Source organism: Canis lupus, chromosome 6 (genome assembly GCF_048164855.1).
Source record: "Canis lupus baileyi chromosome 6, mCanLup2.hap1, whole genome shotgun sequence".
Lineage (NCBI taxonomy): Eukaryota > Metazoa > Chordata > Mammalia > Carnivora > Canidae > Canis > Canis lupus.
The window spans coordinates 72627534-72649692 of record NC_132843.1 but is presented as its reverse complement, the minus strand read 5'-3'; the positions used below and the strand labels follow the sequence as shown (position 1 = coordinate 72649692).

The following is a 22159-nucleotide window of genomic DNA, read 5'->3' as shown; positions in this document are numbered from 1 at the left end:
CTGGGTAGTGTTCCATTGTGTGCATGTACTGGTTTCACTCACCAGCTGATGGGCATTCCCCCACATCCAGTGTTGACTAATTATAAATAAAATAACTATAAGCATTTATAATTTCTTGTATGTGAACATTAGTTTTTATTGCTTTTGGGTAAATACCTCGGGGGGGATTTCTGGATCATATACGATAACTATATGTTCAACTTTATTAGAAACCACCAAATGTGGATAGGCCTGGTGGCCTAGCAGTTTAGTGCCACCTTCAGCCCAGGGCTTGATCCTAGAGTCCCAGGATCGAGTCCCACGTCGGGTTCCCTGCATGGAGTCTGCTTCTCCCTCTGCCTGTGTCTCTGCCTCTCTCTCTCTCTCTCGTGTGTGTGTGTCTTTCATGAATAAATAAATAAAATCTTAAAAAAAAAAGGAAACCACCAAATGTTTTTTAAAGGGTCTGTCATATTTTGCATTGCCACCAACAAGGTCAACTTGCTTTGTGTTCTTGCCAGCACTTGATATTAAAAGGTGTTTTGGGGGCACCTGGGTGGCTCAGTCAGTTGAGCGACCGACTCCTGGTTTCAGCTCAGGTCATGATCTCAGGGTCCTGAATTCGAGCCCCACGACAGGCTCTGTGCTGAGCATGGAGGCTGCTTGGGATTCTCTCTCCCTCCTCCCCTTCGGCCCCTCTCTGTATCCCCCCACACACCAAAAGAAAAAGGGTATTTCTGTTTTGCTTGTTAATGCTACCCATTCTAATAGATACATAGTGATAATGCGTTGTGATTCTAATTTGCATTTCCCTAAGGACTAATGTTGTTAAGCATCTTTTAATGTGTTTATTTGCCATCTGCATATGTTCTTTGATGTGATATCTTGATGCCTGTTCATATTTTTTGCCCATTTTTTAGGTTATTTATTTCTTTATTACTGAGGGTGTTTTTAGTTCTTTATATACATCATGTGGTCATGTGGTCACCATCCTTCAGAAGAAATGTGTTTTGTAAATATTTTATTCTAATCCTTGGCTTTCTCGCCATTCTCTTAACAGTGTTTTTGAAGAACAGAGGTATTCAGTTTTTGTTTGGTTTGGTTTTTGTAGGTTTCTTACATCTGGGTGTCCAACTGTTTAAGCACCATTTCTTGAAAAGACTGTCTTTTCTCCACTGAGTTGCCTTTCCACCTTCGTCAAATACCAATTGCCCGCATAAAAGCAGGTGTATTTTTGGACTCTCTGTTTGGTTCTATTGATCTGTATGTCCTTTCTTTCACCAAATAACACACTGTCTCAATCTATACTATAATCTTTTTTTTTTTCTTTTTTAGTTTTTATTTAAATTCCAGTTGGTTAATATACAGTGTAATATTAGTTTCAGGTATAAAATTTAGTGACTCAACACTTCCATCCATCATTCGGTGCTCATCACAGCATATGCCCTCCTTAATCTGGCTCACCCGAACTTCATAGTAAGTTTTGCAATCAAGTAGCATGAGTTCTCCAATGTTGTTCTTGTGTTAGTCAATAGACAGTAATGAGAAATAGGAGTACAATGGGGAACACATGAACAATCCGTAAACATTCAAATTTAAATTTTAAGACTTTGTGAAGGCCAATAATCGATGCCTGCAGGCTGAATTCAATCCGTGGGCCACCATTGTGTCTGGAGGGAGAAGTCTTTTTGGTGGATGACTTGTAGAGTACTAGCCCTTCTAGAAGTCTTCTTTAGCCTTCACGGTAAGCGGGACTTGATCTCAGCATCATATGCCAACTTAACCAAAATAGAAAGGAACTGTGTGGCACGAATAGCCTGGGCCCATTTTCAGTGAGGGCCTCAGGCACTCTGCAAAGCATTGGTAAAGAATGAAATCAGAGTTCCCTACAGTGAGAGTCCACCATCTCTCCAACTTTATGTCTCTCCCTAGCTTACTGATGGTTGAAATTCCTTTAATTGAGAGAAAAGTCTTTAAATCCACATTCAGAGATGCAAATAAAATACAAGTTGCTGTTTCTTAAAAAGTCAAACACAAACTTACCATATGAGCCAGTGATTCCACTCCCAGAGAAATGAAAGATTTGTCCACATAAAAATGAACACATGAATATCCATAGCAGCATGATTCACAAAAGCCAAGAAATGGACACAACTCCAAGTTTCCACCAACCAGTGAGGAGACAAACAAAATGGAGTACATCCACACAATGAAATACTGTTCATCAAGAAAAAAGGATGAATTTGACACATCTCAAAAATGTCACACGAAGCGAAGAAAGCTAGACACAGAAGATCACATCAGGTATGCTTTCATTTATATGAAGTATCTTGAAACATCAAATCTATAGAAACAGAAAGTAGATTAGTGGTTGTCTGAAGTTGAGGGTGTCTACAAGTCTATATTATATATAGATATGAGAGAATTTTAGAGGTGACAAAAATCTTCTAAAACTGGATTACAAGTATGGCTGCAGGGCTCCAAAATTTCTGAAAATTGGACACTTGAAATGGGCAAATTTTACAATATGTAGATTATATCTCAATGAAGCTAAAAAATATTTAAGTGCCTGACTGAGGTAACAGTTTAGTATGAATGAGGTTCAAGCACAGGTCTTCCTTTACTTACAATGGGGTTGTATCCCAATCAGCTCACCACGAGGTAAAAATATCAGTAGTGGAAAACACATCTAATACATCTAGCCTACTGAACATCTCAGCTCAGTCTAGCCTACCTTCAACGTGCTCAGGGCACTTACGTTAGCCTGCCCTTGGGCAAAATCATCTGACACAAAGCCTGTTGTATAATAAAGTGTTCACTCTCTCGTGTAATTTAATGAACCCCAAACACTGCCATACAGAACCGTTGTAAGTGTGTTGGTTGTTAACCCTTGGAATCATGAAGCTGACTGGGCGCCGTGGCTCACTGCTGCTGCCCAGCATCACACGAGAGGAATGTGCAGCCTAACACTAGCTGGGAAAAGAGCAAATTTCAAAACTTGACATATGGTTTCTACTGAATTCATATAGCCTGTACAATACCATAAAGTCGAAAAATCGTAGGTCAAACCAACCTAAGTCGGGCCTCTCTGTACACTGCGATTACTCAAACACTGAACTAATACAGATGGTTAATTACAGAGCTTACCCTCTTTGATTTGGGAGGAGGAGGAAGGTAGCAGAAAGGCTCTGAGTGAGGGGAGGAAAGAAGAAGAGGGCTGCCAGAGAGGCAGTTCTGGGGAAGGAGTAAGAGTGTGGACATCTACATCTTGACTCCTGTCCTGGCTCTACCACTCACTGACAAGCATCGTGGGCAAGGTATTACCTTCTTTAAATCTCCGTACTCCCTCCGTGAAATGCTGCCTCTTATAGGGGGCTACTGCAGAAAAAAAAACTCACAATGAGATAATCCGTGCAAAGTGCTTAGCAGAGTCCATTTGAAAAGCTTTAAATATTACCTATTATAATTATTAAAATAACATTTTGTGAACAGAAGACAAAATTGCAAGGTGCCACGAATTTGGTGATGGTATGCCTTATTTACTCTCAACTGGGAAGAGGTGGACCTTTGTCCTTTGTAAGGGGAAGTGCAAGCCTGGATAGCCTGTCTCCTTGCCCCATCTGTGGCTGCCCTGGGGTTTCTGTGACCTCACGGGCATGTGTCACCTTTAAGGAGGCACAGGAGTAGGGTTGCTGGGTCCTTTCTCAGGGATCTAGTAGTATCTCCACCCTAGTCTTCTACCTCCCGAATCTTCCTCCTTCTTCCACTCCATCCTTCACCCTTCATTTGTCTCCAGGCAAGGAGACACTGCTTTATTTCCCAGTCCCAGTTTATGCCAAACTTTATGTTCGGGTGTCCAAGCTTTGATTTTGATAAATGAAGAGAAGTCTTAATAATGTCTCAACCAAGTCTGGCTTTTAAGACTTTTCTCTCATTCAAGATGCAAAAACCAACCAACCAAACACAAAAACCTGACAGTCAGAACTGAGCAGTAAGTTTGTTTTTCTAGCTAGTATCTGCTCTCCCTCTAAAGCAATGAAATATTGACTCGGAGAATAAAGATATCACTCACTAAGCACACTTTTTTTTTTTTAATTTTTTTTTATTTATTTATGATAGGCACACAGTGAGAGAGAGAGAGGCAGAGACACAGGCAGAGGGAGAAGCAGGCTCCATGCACCGGAAGCCCGACGTGGGATTCGATCCCGGGTCTCCAGGATCGCGCCCTGGGCCAAAGGCAGGCGCCAAACCGCTGTGCCACCCAGGGATCCCCACTAAGCACACTTTTAAGAGAAATTTAGAAGTATGTTGGTTTAAAGTTTTCGAAATTGCGTAAAGAAAAAGCCATTTTAAAGAAAAAGAATTAAGGAATTTAAAATTACTTGAGATTATTGGTAGAGTGAGGAGAAGCAGACCTCATACACTGTTTTTACATGTTGCTGGGGACTGTGTACATTTACCGCTGAGTGATTCTAAGGGTCCAAGTGGAGGTATGCTACCTTATGTAACCTGCTCCCCTCTGCTCATCTCTCTCTGACTCTTCCTCTCTTCCTCTGAAATCTGAGAGGAGTGACAATAAATAGAAATCTCCAAACATGGGAAATATTGAGAAGGAAATTAATGAGCCAATTTTCTTTTTTATAAATAATTTTTAAAATATTTTATCTAAATTCAATTTGCCAACATAACCCAGTGTCTTTTATAAATTATTTAAATAGCAAACTTATTTAGGTACATCAAGGGAGTAACTTTCTGTTTCCAACTATTATCTTCTGAGATTTGAAAGATTTAACTAGTCCATCCATATCAAGAAGCATGTTATCGTGAAATATATAAATTCTTTTTTATTTTGGCCATTCAGTGAATTTCTAATTTCCCATAAATGTTGATGCTTGAGGTCCTCAGTGTCTATATTCTATATTCATTCATATATATTCTATGTTCATATTTTGATTCAAGTCTTCTATTCTCAGTAGTAAGCTTTGCTTCTGGAAGATGTAGCACTTCCATCTAATTCAACCCCACAAGCCAAATGGGAGAAATGATTTCCTATCCCCTATCTCTTATAATAAAACCGTAAGAAGCAAAAGAGATTGCTGATCAAACACAACACAGTGAACACATATGTACCTCTAGTTCCTTCCAGGGCCTCACAACATGAAATAGAGTTCCTAAAAGACACAAATCAGGAAATGCAAGGAGGAGAAAAGAGGAGACAGTGTAACCTGTTAGAATTTAGAAAGTGAATAGATGAGTGTAAAATCCTTCCTAGCTAAGAGAAACTAAAACTTTTAAACCAGCACAAAGCAAAGTAGGGTAACCCAGGAGCAAGACCATCAACTGTACAGAACCCCAGGGTAGCCTAGAAATTACGGGTGTTACAGACCTCAAAGAGCTGGTCAGGGAGACCTTACAAAGGAAGGATAGAGTAAATCTGTATAGGAAGTGGTTAGAACTCACAGATCCCCTCCTCCACCCCACAGAGTGACTACCTCTTCCCATCCCGGTGGAAGACTTGGGGGTTTGCTCTGGGAAGAAGCTCCATCAAGTGGCTCCGGACAAAGGATATCAGGAAGCCATGGGGAGGGATACACCCTAATGATCAAAGTCTACATATGAAAGGTGAGAATTTCATTGCTTTTCTGTAACTTGGCTCCCTAGAATCCTGGCATCCAGGCTGATTCACCCTCCCACACACACCCTCACCTCTGAACAGAAGACTGAAAGATTCTCCTCTGGGAAAATTGACCAACTCAAGAGCCTCCCATATACCGACTGCTGGGGGAACTTATAACATTGTCCAACCCTGCCACCCTGTAATGAAAGCCACCATTCCAGAGGCATCACCCCCACCCCACCATTCACAAGAAGGCTTCCATACAGTTTCTTAGTGCCTCGCTCTTAAATACACAATAGCAAAAATACATACGTACATACATACATACATTCATACATACATACACAACAGCAGAGAAAGACTATGGAATAGGGTTGCCTTAATCTTCCGGAAAAAAAAAAAAGAAAGGAAAGGAAAACCCAGATGGAAAATGAGAGAGAAAATTTAGAAAACTAGAAGACCGGTATAGAATATCCAACATCCATGCAATAGGAATTCCAGAAGGAATAAGTAGAGAAAATGAAGAGGAGGGTGCCATTATAGAAATAAATCAAAGAAAATATCCTAGAACTCAGTGACATGAGTTTCTAGAGTATTCCTAACACCTTGCCCATTCCGAGACACATCATGAAATTTCAGAATCCCGGTAATAAAAAGAAGATCCTGAAAACTTCCATTTTTTTTTAAATGTCATATACAACAGAATGGGAACCAGCACAACAGTAAACTTCTCAATAATAACAATGGAAAATAGAAATAAATGCAGCAGTATCAAAAATTCTGAAGGAAATTATTTTCAACCCAGAATTCTCTGCCTAACCAAGTGTTCAATCAAATAAGAGGATGGGGCGCCTGGGAGGCTCAGCAGTTGAGCATCTGCCTTTGGCTCAGGGCGCAATCCCGGAGTCCCGGGATCAAGTCCCACATCAGGATCCTTGTATGGAGCCTGCTTCTCCCTCTGCCTGTGTCTCTGCCTCTCTCTCTCTCACTGTCTCTCATGAATAAATAAATAAAATATTTTTAAAAAATAAGAGGATAAACAAATTTTCAGATATGTAAAGTATATAGTCAGATGCAGGGAAAGTTTAATATGACAAATTATTAATTAGTAGAAGATGCTTAACATGGTAAAAGAGAACCCGAAAGTATACAGGAATACTAAGTGTAGGGAGCAGTTGCTTCTGGGGCAAGTACCCCAAGACAAGGAAGGAATAAACTTGGAAAAGCCTCCTCTCCCAAAGGCTGAAGTCCAGATCTCCTCATAGAAAGCACAGCTAAAGCCTGTGTCCTCTTCTGGTGGAGAAGTTCACTAGGGTGCCATGGGCCAAAGCTGGTCCATGGGAAACTGCCCACTGGGGTGCGGCACACTGACGCCAATGTGTAGGATGCCACCCACAGGAGTGAGGTGGAGCTGGCTTAGTAGGAGTCATGGGAAGATGAACTGGAGACACTTGCTACCTACCTGCTGGAGGTGAGAGGAGAAACTTGCTGGAGGGCAAGTGTCCCTGAGTTCCCTACACATTTGTTGGCAGCTCCCCATGGGAGCCAGGAAGAAAAGCCCCTTTGCTCTGCCTTCAATGTCTTTCCAGAGTCTTCCATTGATGAAACTTAACACTGCTCCAGCTGGCAAAGGAAAAGTATTTATAAGGTCCAGCTCTGGGACCCTAAAAGTGGGACAATAGAGCTGACAGTCCATAACTGACAATTGGCACACAATGCCTTAGAAAATGTCCCCCCCCCGCCCATGTGTCTTTTCTTGGGAAGCTACTTAAAAATGTAATCCACCAAAAGAAAGGAAGTTTGAAAGAAAAATAGATGAGATCTAAGAAACAAGAGATAAGGGATTGACCACAAGAATGAGGCAAATTGAACCCCAAGACGATAATGGAAGACCCTGAATGACAGCTGGAGGCAGTAAGTGTAGGGAGCAACCAGGGTCTCTGATTGGATCAGAAAATGGAGGGCTCCAGGAAGGATGCCTGGAGAAAGAAGGTGTATGGGCGAGAGGTAGAAGGTTAGGTGGGAGATGGGGGCGGGAGACATGAGGAGGAGAAGGAAGAATAATTGAAAGGAGATTTATACTCCGGCAGTGAGTTTGCAAGAGCATGAACAATAGATGCGTAGAAAAGTAAGGAGAAAAAAACAACAGGCAATTATCAATCCAAGAGGGTAAAAAAAAAAAACTTCACAAAAAGGGATATGTAGTCATAGTTCACTACATGGAGAGTTGTGGAAAGTATTTACCTACTTAAGAATCTGAATTCAACTAGCCAAAAATCATGATATATTAAGAAGATGAGCTGAGGGGCAGCCCGGGTGGCTCAGCAGTTTAGCGCCGCCTTCAGCCCAGGGCCTGATCCTGGAGACTCAGGATCGAGTCCCACGTCGGACTCCCTGCATGGAGCCTGCTTCTTCCTCTGCCTGTGTCTCTGCCCTTTTCTCTCTCTCTCTCTCCCTGTCTCTCATGAATAAATAAATAAAATCTTAAAAAGAAAAAAAAGATGAGGTGAAAAGAGGGAAGACTAAGGGGACCCATGAGAGAACCAAACCCTCACCTTACATGGTGGGAAGTCAAGAACAGATACAACTAAAATGAAAAATAGAAGGAATGAACATTCAAAAATGGTGTTTAGAAATATGAAGGGAAGTACCAAAAGAAAGACCTAGAAATGTCTTTAGTAGTTGTTTCTAGGTAGTAATAATTGGAGATGGGTAGAAGTGGGATAGAAATCATTGGTTTTAGTTATAAGCCTTATAGAACTTTGACTTTTTTAACTATACTAATATACATAGTATATTAGTACTAAAAAGTGAAGGAAGGGGCACCTGAGTGGCTCAGTGGGGTAAGCATCTGACTCTTGATCTCAGCTCAGGTCTTGATCTCAGGAAAATAAGTTAGTAAAGGGAAAGTTCTTTCTAAAATTTGATCTTCAACAACAACAACAACAAAAAATCAAAAAAATAAATAAATAAAAATAAAAAAAATAAAATTTGATCTGGAACCTCAGTCTGGCTTAACCATATTCCCTCAATTTATTTCAATTAAAGGCTGGTCCTTATATCTATCTTCCTGCTTTGGACATACTCTCAGCAACACTAAGTCCTTAGGCAGTAGGGATGCCTTCCTCAAACTGCGTGATAAACAAAATCAATGTGTTCCAGAGAGAATGACAAACTATAGGATAAGCGTGACTGTCTTTACAGTAGAAAGTCAGATTTACCCCTGGGTAACTCATGTAAAGCTTCTTTTTTAGATAAAATCCCAGGAGACCGTTAAGAGATCCTTCAGAATAAAAATTAAAAACTGCTGCCGAAAGTTACTCTAATGATGGGTAGAAGTCTGTATTAATTTAGCTGCTGAGTTATATACATGGTTATACTGTCATCAGAGCTTTGCCCATATGTCTCCTCAAGAAGTGCATACCCTCCTAGCCCTTCTCAAGTATGTTACCTTTTAGTTCAGGGTTTCAAATATATATTGAACACTTGGTGTGTGTTATGAGTTGAATTGTGTCCCCCCCCCCTCCCAAATTCATATGTTAAATCACTAACCCCAGTATCTCAGACTGTGACCTAATTTGGAAATAGGCTCATTACAGATATAATTCGTTAAGATGAAATTATTAGGGTGGGCCATCATCCAATATAATTAATGTCCTTATAAAAAGAGGAAATATGGTTGTAGAGACACCCACACAGGCAAAATGTTTTGTGAAAATGAAGGCAGAGATCCAGGTGATGTTTCAACAAACCAAGAAATGCTAATGATTACTAACCAACCACCAGAAGCTAAAGGCTTGGTATGGATCAGATTCTCTCTCACAGCCCTCAGAAGGAACAAACCCTGCCAACACCTTGATCTCGGACATCTGGCCTCCAGAACTGTGAGAAAATTAATTTCTGTTGTTTGAGCCACCCAGTTGGTGGAACTTTGTTATGGCGGCCTTGGCAAACTATCACGGTGTGTAATGTGCTTTATCTATTAAGTGATGGTCTATTGCCCAGATGATTTTCTTTTTGTTGGAAGTATTTTCCTGCAAGTCAATATAGTAGATCTTCTCAAAGTAATTGTATCCTCAATCAAATTAAACCCATACATTTGTATTGGTATGAAAAGTTGTGGGAAGAGATAGCAGGGAAAGAAAATGCAATTACCAATTTCTTTAGACTGAATGAACTTACTTTTATAGCAGAGGGTGGAAAGGATCAGACTCACTAAGATTTTCCAGTTGAATTCCTTATTTGATCTTCTAACTAATTCAAGTCCTTTCAGTTTACAGTTTGGTTTGTAAGCTTCCCTGAAAGCATGACTGCCCATTGTTATGTATAGATTGCTTAGGATCTAGACACCGTATAGCAAGGGTAAGCCTGCCTTTTCACTGAAAATGTCCTCTACTTGCAAACTGCTGAGGGTCTAACTAGACAACACTGTCCTCAGACATGTGTGTTATACAGAAGTCCAAGTGCTTTAGGGTCTGTGGATACAAATGGAATTGAAAATGTCTACCCAGCACAGAAGAAATCTCTAATCAATGATATGCACATGTCCTGGTGCACAACCATCAATGTCTCTTAGAACACATGAGCTATCTCAGTGTGCACATTTGGAGTAACATCACTAGAATAGGGGTCTGAAAGTAATTCTACTCCTCTTAATATTAAGAACTTTATTGTTGGCATTTGAGTCTATACATTGAAAATAGAGTTGAGAATTGTGATAGAGCTATGCTGATAATTCAAGTTAAAACACATTTTCTTTGATTATCTGGATGTTGCAAGCAAATGTAGGAACCTATTAGCATGAATTATTATCCAGAGAATTGACTCAATTTTCCATTTCCTTTTGCTCATGTAAGCATGGTCTAAATCATTGAGTGAGAAATATTCCTAGCAATTAACTACATTTAAAACCCTGGTAAAAAAAAAAAAAAGTCATTTTTATCTAATGGCCAAAACATAACAATAGCACTGATTCCTTACAGTTCCATGGTTTTGCAATTTACGGGCATTCCCCTATGTGTTATCTGATTTGATCTGCTCTGACTTTTTTTTTTAAGGTACACAAGAGTGAGAAAAATGAGGAAACTAGAGGTCAAGAGATTCTATGGAGATTACACAATTCAGGATTCATGAGTCCCAGTTCAGTATTCTTTCCACTACATCAAAGATTCTTAATCTTTTTTACACCATGAGCCTCTTTGGGAGTCTGAGAAGCTTTTGCACCCTTTCTCAGAAAAAATGTTTTTAATTGTATTTTAAAAGCTCCATAGGATTACAGAGAAAACCAATTATATTAAAATACAATTATCAAAATATTTTTAAATGTTTGCTACAGTAATACATGTACTTCTTTATTAATGCATTAAATATCAAGATACAGTAGCAAATCTAATAACGACTATAATTTCAAATTAGTCATGAGTGTAAATGATATTTTGCGATATCTACAGCAACTGTAATGTGATGTGCAAACATCTGTGATTTCTATTGGTGATATTGCAGTGGGTACAGCTACATATAAGACATTGGGAGTTTCCAATAAAAAGTAAACCAAATAGGATGTGGCATTAGAGTTTCAGATTGAAATAATTATTTGATCAATTTTTGGAGTGATTCAGGAATGCTTCCTAGGTTCTGAAGAACTAAACAAAGGCATTGGAATAGCTCAATAGTGAACTGGGTACAGGATTACATCATTGAAAGGTCTGGAACATGAGTGGAATTATATGTATCCTAGAGCCAGTAAAGCTCCGTAAGTATATGTTGCAATGGCATTTAGTTACTCAAGGTCATCAGAAACTCAGTAGACCCTTCAAAAGCTGATAATAAAAATCCAGAGATCAACAGGAAGCAAAACTACATCAATTTGAGGAAAAGCTATCCATCTCAATTGTTGGGTTAGGTTTTCAATACAGGGACACACATTCTACTTCTAGTCATCCCATTGGTTCTCTCAAAAATCTTGGCCAATTAGTGTGTGTGTGTGTGTGTGTGTGTGTGTGTGTGTGTGTGTGTAAGCAAATACTTTTATAAACTTTATTTTTTAGAACAGTTTAATTAATTAATTAGTAGCCTCCACACCCAGCATGGAGCCCAGCTCAGGGCCTGAATTCATGACCCTGAGATCAAGACCTGAACTAAGATCAAAACTTGGACACTTAACTGACTGAGCCATTCAGCCACCCCTAGACAGTGTTAGATTTGATTCCCCTATTATTATCTTACTTTAGTATAGTACCTTTGTTACTATTAATGAACTAATTCGGATACATGATACTTAACTAGAGTTCATTCTTTATTAACATTTCCTTAGTTTCCACTTAATGTCCCTTTTCTGTTTCAGGACACCACATTACATTTAGCCACCCTGTCTCCATAGGCTCCTCTTGACTGACAGTTTCTCAGGCTTTCCTTGTTTTTGATGACCTTGACAGTTTTAAGGAGTACTGGCGTGGTATTTTGTATAATTTGTCACTTAATTGGGATTTTTCTGATGTTTAACTCACAATTAGACTGAAGTTATGGGTTTTGGGGAGGAAGATCACAGAGGTAAAGTGCTATCTTCAATACACTGGATCAATAGTACATGCTATCAACATGACTTATTACTGTTGATGCTGACCTTCAGCACTTGCCTGAAGTAGTGTTTGCCAGGTTACTCCATGGTAAAGTTATCCTTTTTTCTTCCTGCCAATTCACTTTTCACATTTCTGTAATTAATTACCAAAGAGAAGTAATTCCCATAAAGCATGGTAATAGAGAAGGCCTAGAAAAGATTTGGGGAGATTAGCTAGTCCAGACTCTGGTTCCTGTATCCAAGCCTGCACAGATGGATTTCTGGCTGGCCTACTTTTAAAGATAAAAAAGGACGAGAATTCCACAGTGAAAGAATTCTAAACTCTTGACAATTGATGTTCCATGGCTCAATCTACAAATACATAGAATGTCCTAACCATGTGCAAGCTGCTTAGATGCGTGCATAGCTCCAAGGCATTTATACCATCTTAAATCATTTCTGGAACAATACGTTGTATACATAAATAAATATACAAGTGGAAAGACAAATGACCAAGTGAGATGCAAGGCATAAGGCACAGTGGAAGTCAGTCTGAAAAAATTGTAGTGTTTATGAACATAGGATTTGGATTCAAACAATCTAAGTTGACATTCCAGGTCTATCCAATTGAGGTATGCAACTTTAGACACTCCAGTTAGCTTGTCCAAGCCTCAGTCCCCTTCACTGTAAAATGGAGGTAGTCATGCCCACTATTAAAAGTGGTATCAATCAAATAACCTTTAGAAAGCATCTGGCATATAGTAGGCCCTCAGGTCATGTAGCTGTTGTTGCTGGATAGGGAATAATTACACAATCCTGCTTCAGAGTCTCTGTAAATTAAATAAGATCTGTTTTAGATAGGTGTTGGCCTCTGCCAAAACTGAATTTAAGCAACACACACTGTGCATTCTTCGTTTGCTTTCCACTTCCCACCTTCGTCCACTTCATTTTCCTTCTCTTGTTTGTTTGCTTTTCAGATTTCATTACCTCCTTTCTGTTTCCTTAGACTCTCAGTGCCTTCATATCATTACCTACTGCATTTCTGAAGCAACAGAGCTTCTTACTAACTGGTAAGTACTCCTTTTCCCACAGGTAGTCAGAGAGAGACAGAGCACTGGCAAGAGGGGGGAAATGTTGCCATGAGTGGGACTTGGATTCCTACATTTGTTTGTTTTGTTTTAAGTGGTTGCTTTGCTGATCCTATTACTGTAAAGGGTAATGATATTTGGGAATAAAAGTCTATGAATAAGTAATGATAATAGAAGTAAGAACCAGAACTGTGGGGTATAAAGCTTGTGTTAAAAATAGTCTGTCATTTTCAATTCTGCCTACTAAGCCTTTTCCTAGACTGAAAGACACAGATAGAGCTCCAGCGAGAGAAGCAGACAGCATGGGAGCTGTTCCACAACCAATGGGAAACCACGCTCCAGAGCAAACCGCCTTCTCTGTTGTGGTCAAACTCTATCTCCACCACTACCACTGGGTTCCTCTGATACAGGCAACAAAACTTTTGTTTTCGAGGCCAAGTAACCAGAGTAATGAATGTAAAATGTATTGATTTAAGAATGGAAACTACCAAATGAGGGATTGCTTTGGGAACTTTATATTTCTTGAGACACAGTTATTCCTCCACAGAGCCTCCATTGTTGTGTATATGGCTATAACAGGCAGGCCACCCAGGGATCCAATTAGAGCACAGAAATGAGCAAAGGCTGAACCATAAGGAAATATGAGAAGAGACTGTGTGGCTCCAGATGAGGATTCAAATCCTAGCAGCTGAGACATCATTCATTTCATTATCTAGAAGCCTGGTCAAACTGAAGTCCTCACACCTCAGCACAAATGGCTGCCAAACCCTGGTTCTAGGAAACTAAGAGAAAACGGACAACTATGCAGGCAAGGGCTCTGTGCTCAAAACACCCAGCCATGGGTCCAAGAAGACCAGATCCTTGGACTGCAAGCCAAGACATCACAACCAACGTGAGCAATTGCTCTGGTGCCAGTCGTGGCCTCAGATGTATTGTTTTAATGGCTAAGGTCACAGGCTAAGGCACACACCAGGTTCTGCTATTGAACACAGACGCCACCACCCCTCCTGCCTCCCCTCATCAAACACCAGGAGTCTGTTAGGGCAGAACTGCACAAATGGGAAACACCCATCAAATGCAGCAGGAATATTAACTTCACTAGGAAGCCTTTATATGCCATTACTTTAGAAAGGATTCCTTGTTAGTCCTACCATTAAACAATTAAATTGTCAGAGATGAATTCTGTGCATGTGTGTGCAGAGCGTGCGTGTGTGTGCAGGATGTGTAATTTCCCACTCAGGTGATGTCTGCAGCAGATCTCTCTCTCTCTGTGTGTCTCTCTCTCGCTCTGTCCCCCTCTCTCTCCACCCCAATTGTATGCTTTCCCCCTTACATTGCTGAAAATAAATACGTCTTCCTAATGGCATGAGCAATTTTTGTTATGAACTTTGATGTGCCTACACATTTTATACCCCTCAGAAGATAGAAATACAAAATGAAGGGCTCAAAGATGATTTTGTCTTCAAGTATCCCCCTGCTAGAACATGATTCCTTATTCCCCTTTCCTGAGACAGGTTACTGACACAGTCTGTTTATTCTATTAGCATTGTATACACGGGCGGTATATGAATAGCTCTAAATCAAATCAAGGCTAATGCCTACAAATGGGAAGAATGATCATCACGTGCTACATCTCCCTTATATTTTCCTCCTAATTAGAGCTTTATGTCTTCATAACACTGACTTGCTTATCCTAGGTCTCTATTTATAAAATGTTTGACCTATAAAAATCAAACATATTTATGAAAAGTACACACATTTCACTTACACCCAGTATTGATTTGCTGATAGTATAGAGACAGCATACTATCTAAATTGAACAGTATTTAATAAATATAATTAGGATCACACTTAAATCTCTGTAATTTTTATGTAGTTTAAGTTTTTACTTACTTAGATTATTATTGCCTCTGTCAGCTACCAAAGCCCTTCTTTAAGGCTTTAATCTTCTAAAAACACAAAAAAAGCAAAAATGGAATATTTATATACTAAGGTGAAAACAATTCTGGAAATTGTACATATAGAAGGCAAAGGATGAGCCCAAGAAAATACTGCCGATACCTATAAATCTTCCAGCTCTGGAAAGAACCATGTTAGATTAATTGTCCATGTGCTAATGCAACTATTAGTCACTTGATAAATGCTTTTTGGGATGATGCCATAGTATCATAAGTATATCCTGCTCTTCTAACCTCATAAAATGTTCAGCTTACCTGTTTTATAACAATACAGGCAAGTACAAGTAAGGCAAATAGGGAGTGAAAGAGAATTTAAAATCAAATTACAAGTAGCTCTAGTTTCTTCACACACAGTCCCTCTTTGGGGTCTCATTCTCCTTGCCTTGTGTCTTTTTGAACAGGACGACAGATTTATGAATTTTGGAGCCTACTCCATGTTGGGCATAGAGATTGCTTTAAAAAACATTTAAAAAATAAAATAAAAATAAATAGGCTTAAGATTAGCTGAGATACACTCTGCTTTCTAGGTCTGTAATCTCCTATACAACCCTGCATAGCCTCTCTGTGGCTTCACCAAAATCTGTCTTCAGGTTTTAGATGAAACACTACCTCTCTTTACTCAGTAAGTCATACTTCTGATCTAGTGCTCTGGCACAATGTGAACCTATGTGTTTAGGTTTGGGGTCAAGAAAAACTGTACAGGCCCTTTCTCCCAAAGAAAGGAAATGGGTGGGAAAAATCTCTTTGGAAGAAAAGGAAAATTGAACAAAAACAGGTGATATTATCCCTAGAAAATATTCACATCATCATTTTTCTTTATTTATTATCTCAGTTTATTTTGTAAAAAGTTTAAACCCATCCCCCAACACATATGCGCACACACACACCCTAAACACACTTTGACCATCTCCTGCTCAGATAGAGGGCTCTCTCCTCCTCCTCTCTGCTTATCCAACTCCTACCCAATTTTATACCAAACTTATGGGTCATCTTTTCTCTGAAGACTTGGGGTGAATGTTGGGGTTGATATACACACAATTAGCACATTCTTTTAGATAATACAGTACTAATCATTACAAGTATTTCAATAGAAATATTTTAATTGCAAAAATTACCAAGTATGTTAGAAAAACCTCTCTTTACAAATAATCAGTATGTTTACTGTAACCTGTTCCTACTTATCCACTAATATAGGTCCCCCAAAACAGTACCCTGAATTAAGGGACGATATATGTTGTATGATTTCCATTCGGAAATAATATTTATTGGCTTGTATTATATCTGAAACCATGTCATTAATTACTAATTACTTTGATTAAAGTTTGTGTGGCATTTAGGAGACTCCTATTAAAATTCAAATATCCCTAAGAGATATAAGACTCCAAGCTCATTATCAATGATTTATTTATTTTCAGGGATTATTTCAGGCTTTTCTGATGAATTACAAATCTCTTCCCACCTGTGATGGTGGATCCGTAGCACAGCATACAGACATGACTCTATTGTGTTGTCAGAATACTTAGGAGACACTGCTTGATACCCCAAACCTACTATTCCATCCCAAATCTATTCTTTCAAATTTAAGCCAAAAGGGTCCTTTATATCGTTAATACAAATATCACCCATACTAAGCCAAAATAATATTTTCAGCTCTGAATAAATGCATCTACCATGTTCTGCAAGGTGCTGACCTAAGCTCCTCACTCTTAAATGCTCTGTAAAGTCTCCAATTATCTCATTAAGTTCTAAGACTTCAACCTCAGTAGTTAGTTATTGGAATAATCCTAAATTTTTATCATTTGCTCTTAAACTCTGTCTTCATTTAGATCAGAACCTTAAGCTGGCTCAGACACCTCCATCTGTCTATTCCATGAATATCTCATTCTCAACATAACCAGAACCACTACATTATATTCCCTTCTAACTTGCCTCTTCTCGTTTGTTATGGGTTCACTTAAGCCACAGGGTGACTCAAGGAGGAACCTTAGAGTCAAATTTCACTCCTCCCTTCCCCACAACAAACCAAAGATTATATCCTAAAGATTCCAACTCTATAATATCTCTCACCTGTCTCCTTCCCATCAGGGGCCACCACTTTAATTACGAACTGGTATTTTCCCTCAGCTAAACTGCTGGAAGAGCTTCCCAACACTGCTCTCCACTGCACATTACACTTTCTAAAACTTGGCTTTGATCGTGTCTTTTCCCAGCTCAAAAACCTAATATTTTTCCCATTGTTTATTGAATTAAAATCAAACTCACCTTATTTTTCAATGTTTATTATCATATGGCTTCATCTACCTTCAACTTTCATATACTTTATCATTCTAGTAAAACTGGAATACTTGGGATCCCTGGGTGGCGCAGCGGTTTGGCGCCTGCCTTTGGCCCAGGGCGCGATCCTGGAGACCCGGGATCGAATCCCACGTCGGGCTCCCGGTGCATGGAGCCTGCTTCTCCTTCTGCCTATGTCTCTGCCTCTCTCTCTCTCTCTCTCTGTGTGTGACTATCATAAATAAATAAAAATTAAAAAAAAAAAAAAACTGGAATACTTACCATTGGTTAAAGACGCCCTTTGCTTTCCAACCTATGTGTCTCAAATGAAACGCTTTTCATCTATTCCCCATGTCCACCCATTGAGAGCATATTTATCCTTCAAGGTCAACTTCAGATTTTAATTTCTTAAATAAGTCTTCTGGCTTCTGGTGGTTTGTCTCACCACTGAATTCCCATGTCCCACACTGAACTCCCATTCTACCAATTCCTGAATTACTAATTACTAATTGTTACTGCTTGTCTTTTGCTACTTATATTGATGACTCTAAAAGTCTAGGAACAGTGTCTTATTCATTTCTACTTCTCCTGCAGTGCCTAGCTCAATGCTTGTATATAAAATGCTCATAATTATTGAAGTGTTTCTGAGCAAGTTTTGAGGTAGGATTAGAAAGACAGTGGAGAAGTTCCTGGCTTCTGAAAGGGTGGCTTTGCCCTTTCTGTAACGTCAGAGGTGACGTTACAGGATCCTGGGGAGCAATCATTTACAACAATTTGTAATTTTAAGACCATAGCTTAGGACAATCATCTTGGCAATGAATGGAAATCTGCACTAGGGGAAAGGAGGGCTGGTCCAGAGCACCAGCATCCATTTGGATGAGATATGGTATTGAGGACCCTCAGGCAGGCAAGTTAGAGCAAAACCATTTGGGTGCTTAAAGATCTTGGAATGTCTTCAGGTCCTGGAGTACTGCAGGGCAGTTAAGAGACCAGAGAATTCTAGAAGACGTAAATGAGTTGGTGATAAAACAAACTGCATGCTTCACCATTCTACGTATTATAGACTAGAGTAGCCATGTTAGCCTTGTTTGGGTTTCTGTACATATGTGAAATTAACTTGTCAGTCAGTGATTGCTCAGTCGATCAGCATGTAATTATTGAATGTTTTCCATGTGCCAGACTTTGTGCTGGATACACAGGGCTGAATAAAAAAAGACAAAACCCCTACCTCTGTGAGGCTTAATTTTTAGTGGGAGGAGATAGTGATAAGTAGAATAAATGCATAAAATACAGAGCTTATTAGAAGGTGATAAATCTCGTGAACAAAAATGAAATAAGATATGGAGGTGACATGTTAGAATTTTAAGCAACAATTTTAAGGTTTTGTTAAGAAAGTGACATTTGAGCAAAGACATGGAAAAGGTGGAATACTGATTTGTGCAACTATCTGGAGAAAAGAGCATTCCAGGCAGAGAGATTAGCCAGTGCAAGCATCCTGTGGTAAGCACAGGCCTGGCACACTCCAGAGTAGCTGGAGACAAAGTGAGGTTAGAAAAGTAAGGGAGACTTCCAGCCTACAGAGGCCATTGCAAGGATTTGGCTTTTGCGTTGAATGAAAAAGAAGGTCTTAGGAAAAATCTTAGCAAAATTGATATCTTTGGCTGTTGAGCTAAGATTTGGCTGTTGAACTATAGAAAGAGCCAAAGACTGAGGCAGGGAGACCAGTTAGGAGGCTATTGCAATATCCTAGGCAAGAGATGATAATGGTGGATTGGACCAGGGTAGTGACAGTAGAGATGATGAAAAAATAATCACATTCTAGAAAAAACGTTAAGGTTACCAGAGGGGAGGTAGGTAAGGGAATGTGTAAAATTGGGGAGGGGGATTAAAGGGCTACACTTGCTGTGATGAGCACTAGGTGTCGTATGAAGTGTTGAATCACTATATTATACACCTGAAACTAATATTACACTGTATATTAACTAACTGGAATCTAAATTAAAATTTTTATTTTTTTTTATTTTTTTTATTTATTTATTTTTTTAATTTTTATTTATTTATGATAGTCACAGAGAGAGAGAGAGAGAGAGGCAGAGACATAGGCAGAGGGAGAAGCAGGCTCCATGCACCGGGAGCCTGATGTGGGATTCGATCCCGGGTCTCCAGGATCGCGCCCTGGGCCAAAGGCAGGCGCCAAACCGCTGCGCCACCCAGGGATCCCCCTAAATTAAAATTTTTAAAAAGTAAATCTTTAAAGAGCTCAAACTCCTGCTCCATAAAAAAATTAAAATAATAAAAAATAAAGATAGAGCCTTAAGGATTTTTTGATGTATTAGATGTAGGGTAAAAGGATAAAATGAGTTAAACAAAATAATGTGGTTTATTAACTGGAATAGAGAATATTAAGCCTGGCAAAGTTGAAGGAGCAGAGACCATCAGGGGTTCAGTTCTGGATCTGTAAATCTTGTAATGTCCTTTAAACATCTAAGTGGAGTCTGGAGAACAAGAGAGAGGTTAAGACTAGAGGTCTAAATTTGGGAGTCATCAGAATATAGACAGTTTTTGAAGCCATGAGACTGAATGAGATCCACAAGAGAGTGGCTAAAAGGAAGCAACAAGTCTCAATGGACTGAGTTTGAGGCACCCTAACATTCAGAGGTCATAGAGAAGGGGAGGAACCAGTAAGGTGGGATGAAAACCAGATACATACATTGTCCTGGAGGCGGGTTAAAAGGTGTTTCAAGGAAGAGAGTGACCAATTTGGTCAAAGGCCGCACACAGGACAAGGAAAATGAGAACCAAGAAAAGAGCTTTGGATTTAGCAACATGGAGGTCATTGGTGACATTGACAGTGACAATTTCAATGGAGTGATGGGATGAAAAAGCATAATTAGAGAAGGTAAGAGAATGGGAGAAGGAGAACTGGAGACACTGAATATAGATATCTCTTTTTGTTGTAGAAAAATTACACTTGTTTTTAAAAGCCAGTAACTTTGACTTTTTATTAATCCAAATGGGCCATGTCAACAGCAATCTGAATGAGTCAGATTTTACTCAAAAAGCCTCCCATTTCAAATGACAAAAGGTTTTTGTGAAATGAGTTTCAGTAGTTTTAATTCTGGCACTCTCTTTGTTGACTGAAGGAAACATCACTGTCTTCAGTGAATTTGCAACTCAAGATTTCTTAAGTTTTATAATCAAATTTCTGTCTTGTAACTTCATACATATATATCTAAAACCCATGATATCATAGATTTTGGGTAGAATATTGCAACTCATAAATTCAATTCACTCCTTCCAAATATTTCAGTATTGATTTATGGTTAGTTCGTTTCTTGTGTCATAGCTGCCACTTACTTTAAATTTTTTTTTAAAGATTTTATTTATTTATTCATGAGAAACAGAGAGAGAGAGAGAGAGAGAGAGAGAGAGGCAGAGACACAGGCAGAGGGAGAAGCAAGCTCCATGCAGGGAGCCTGATGTGGGACTCGATTCCGGGACCCCAGGGTCAGGCCCTGGACTGAAGGCGGTGCTAAACCGCTGAGCCACACGGGCTGCCCCAAGTTTTTATTTTTATCGAGGTATTATTGACATACAACATTATATTACTTTGGAATATACAACATAGTGATCCTAGATTTGAATATATTGTAAAATGATCACCACAATAAGTCAAGTTCATATCTGTCACCATACCTAATTACAGAAATTTTTTTCTTATAGATGAGAACCTTTAAGATTTCCTTTTGTAGCAATTTTCAAATATGCAGTACATTATTATTAATTACAGTTACCATGCTGTACTTTACTTCCCCATGAGTTTTATCTTGTAACTGGAAATTCGCACACTTTGACTCCCTTTACCCATTTCACCCACACTCACCTCTGGCAACCACCAATCCATTCTCTTTATCTATGAGCTTGTTTTTTTTCTAATTCCATATACAAATGAGTTGAAACAGTATTTGTCTTTCTCACTCTGGTTCATTTCACTTAGCATAAAACCATCAAGATCCATCCATGTTGTTGTGAATGGCAAAATTTTAATTTTAATGGCTGTGTAATATTCCATTGTGTGTTTTCATGTATCACAAGTTTTTTTTTTAAATATTTTATTTATTTGAGAGAGAGAGAGAACAAAAAGTGGGGAGGGGCAGAGGAAAAGTGAGATAGAGAGAGAAGCAGACTCCCCACTAAGCAGGAAGCCCGATATAGTGCTCGATCCCAGGACCCCAAGAACATGACCTGAGCTGAGGAGACACTTAACCAACTGAGTCACTTAAGCAATCCACAGGTTCGTTGTTTTTTTTTTTTTAATAGATGTAGAGATCTATAGCAGCTTTACTTATTTATTTATTTTAAGTTATCCTTAAGTTACCCTTAAGTTACCCAAGACCATGTTACCCTCTACATGGGTATTGAGCTCATGACCCCTAAGATCAAGAGTTGCATGCTCTACCCACTGAGCCAGTCAGGCATCCCATATCCATTTTTTGATCCATTTATCCATTCATGTGCACTTATGTTGTTTCCACATCTTGGCTATTGTAAATAATGCTGCAATGAACATGGGTGTGAATATATTTTTTTGAGTTAGTGTTTTCATTTTCTTTGGATAAATGCCCAGAAGTAGAATTGCTGAATCATACGGTAGTCCTACACCTTTTTTTTTTTTTTTTTTTTTTTT

The 22159-nt window shown here is 39.1% G+C and overlaps 2 long non-coding RNA genes across 4 annotated transcripts in view; one reads left to right on the top strand and one right to left on the bottom strand.

Moving 5' to 3' along the window:
- Positions 1–12470, bottom strand: part of LOC140635897 (uncharacterized) — a 28410-nt gene extending 15940 nt beyond the window's left edge. For both annotated transcript variants that reach the window (XR_012033230.1, XR_012033229.1), the window contains exons 1-3: positions 12219–12470; positions 3304–3357; positions 2023–2323 (exon numbers count right to left, since the gene is read on the bottom strand). This is a non-coding gene — a long non-coding RNA (uncharacterized lncRNA). The remainder of the gene's footprint in view (positions 1–2022; positions 2324–3303; positions 3358–12218) is intronic.
- LOC140635896 (uncharacterized) lies at positions 284–14609 on the top strand. Of its 2 annotated transcripts, none has more exons than XR_012033228.1 (3): positions 284–5601; positions 13130–13222; positions 13489–14609. It is a non-coding gene; the product is annotated as an uncharacterized lncRNA (long non-coding RNA). The 2 variants fall into 2 exon arrangements; XR_012033227.1 differs by lacking the exon at positions 284–5601 and adding an exon at positions 11892–12784.
- Positions 14610–22159: the final 7550 nt, after the last annotated feature.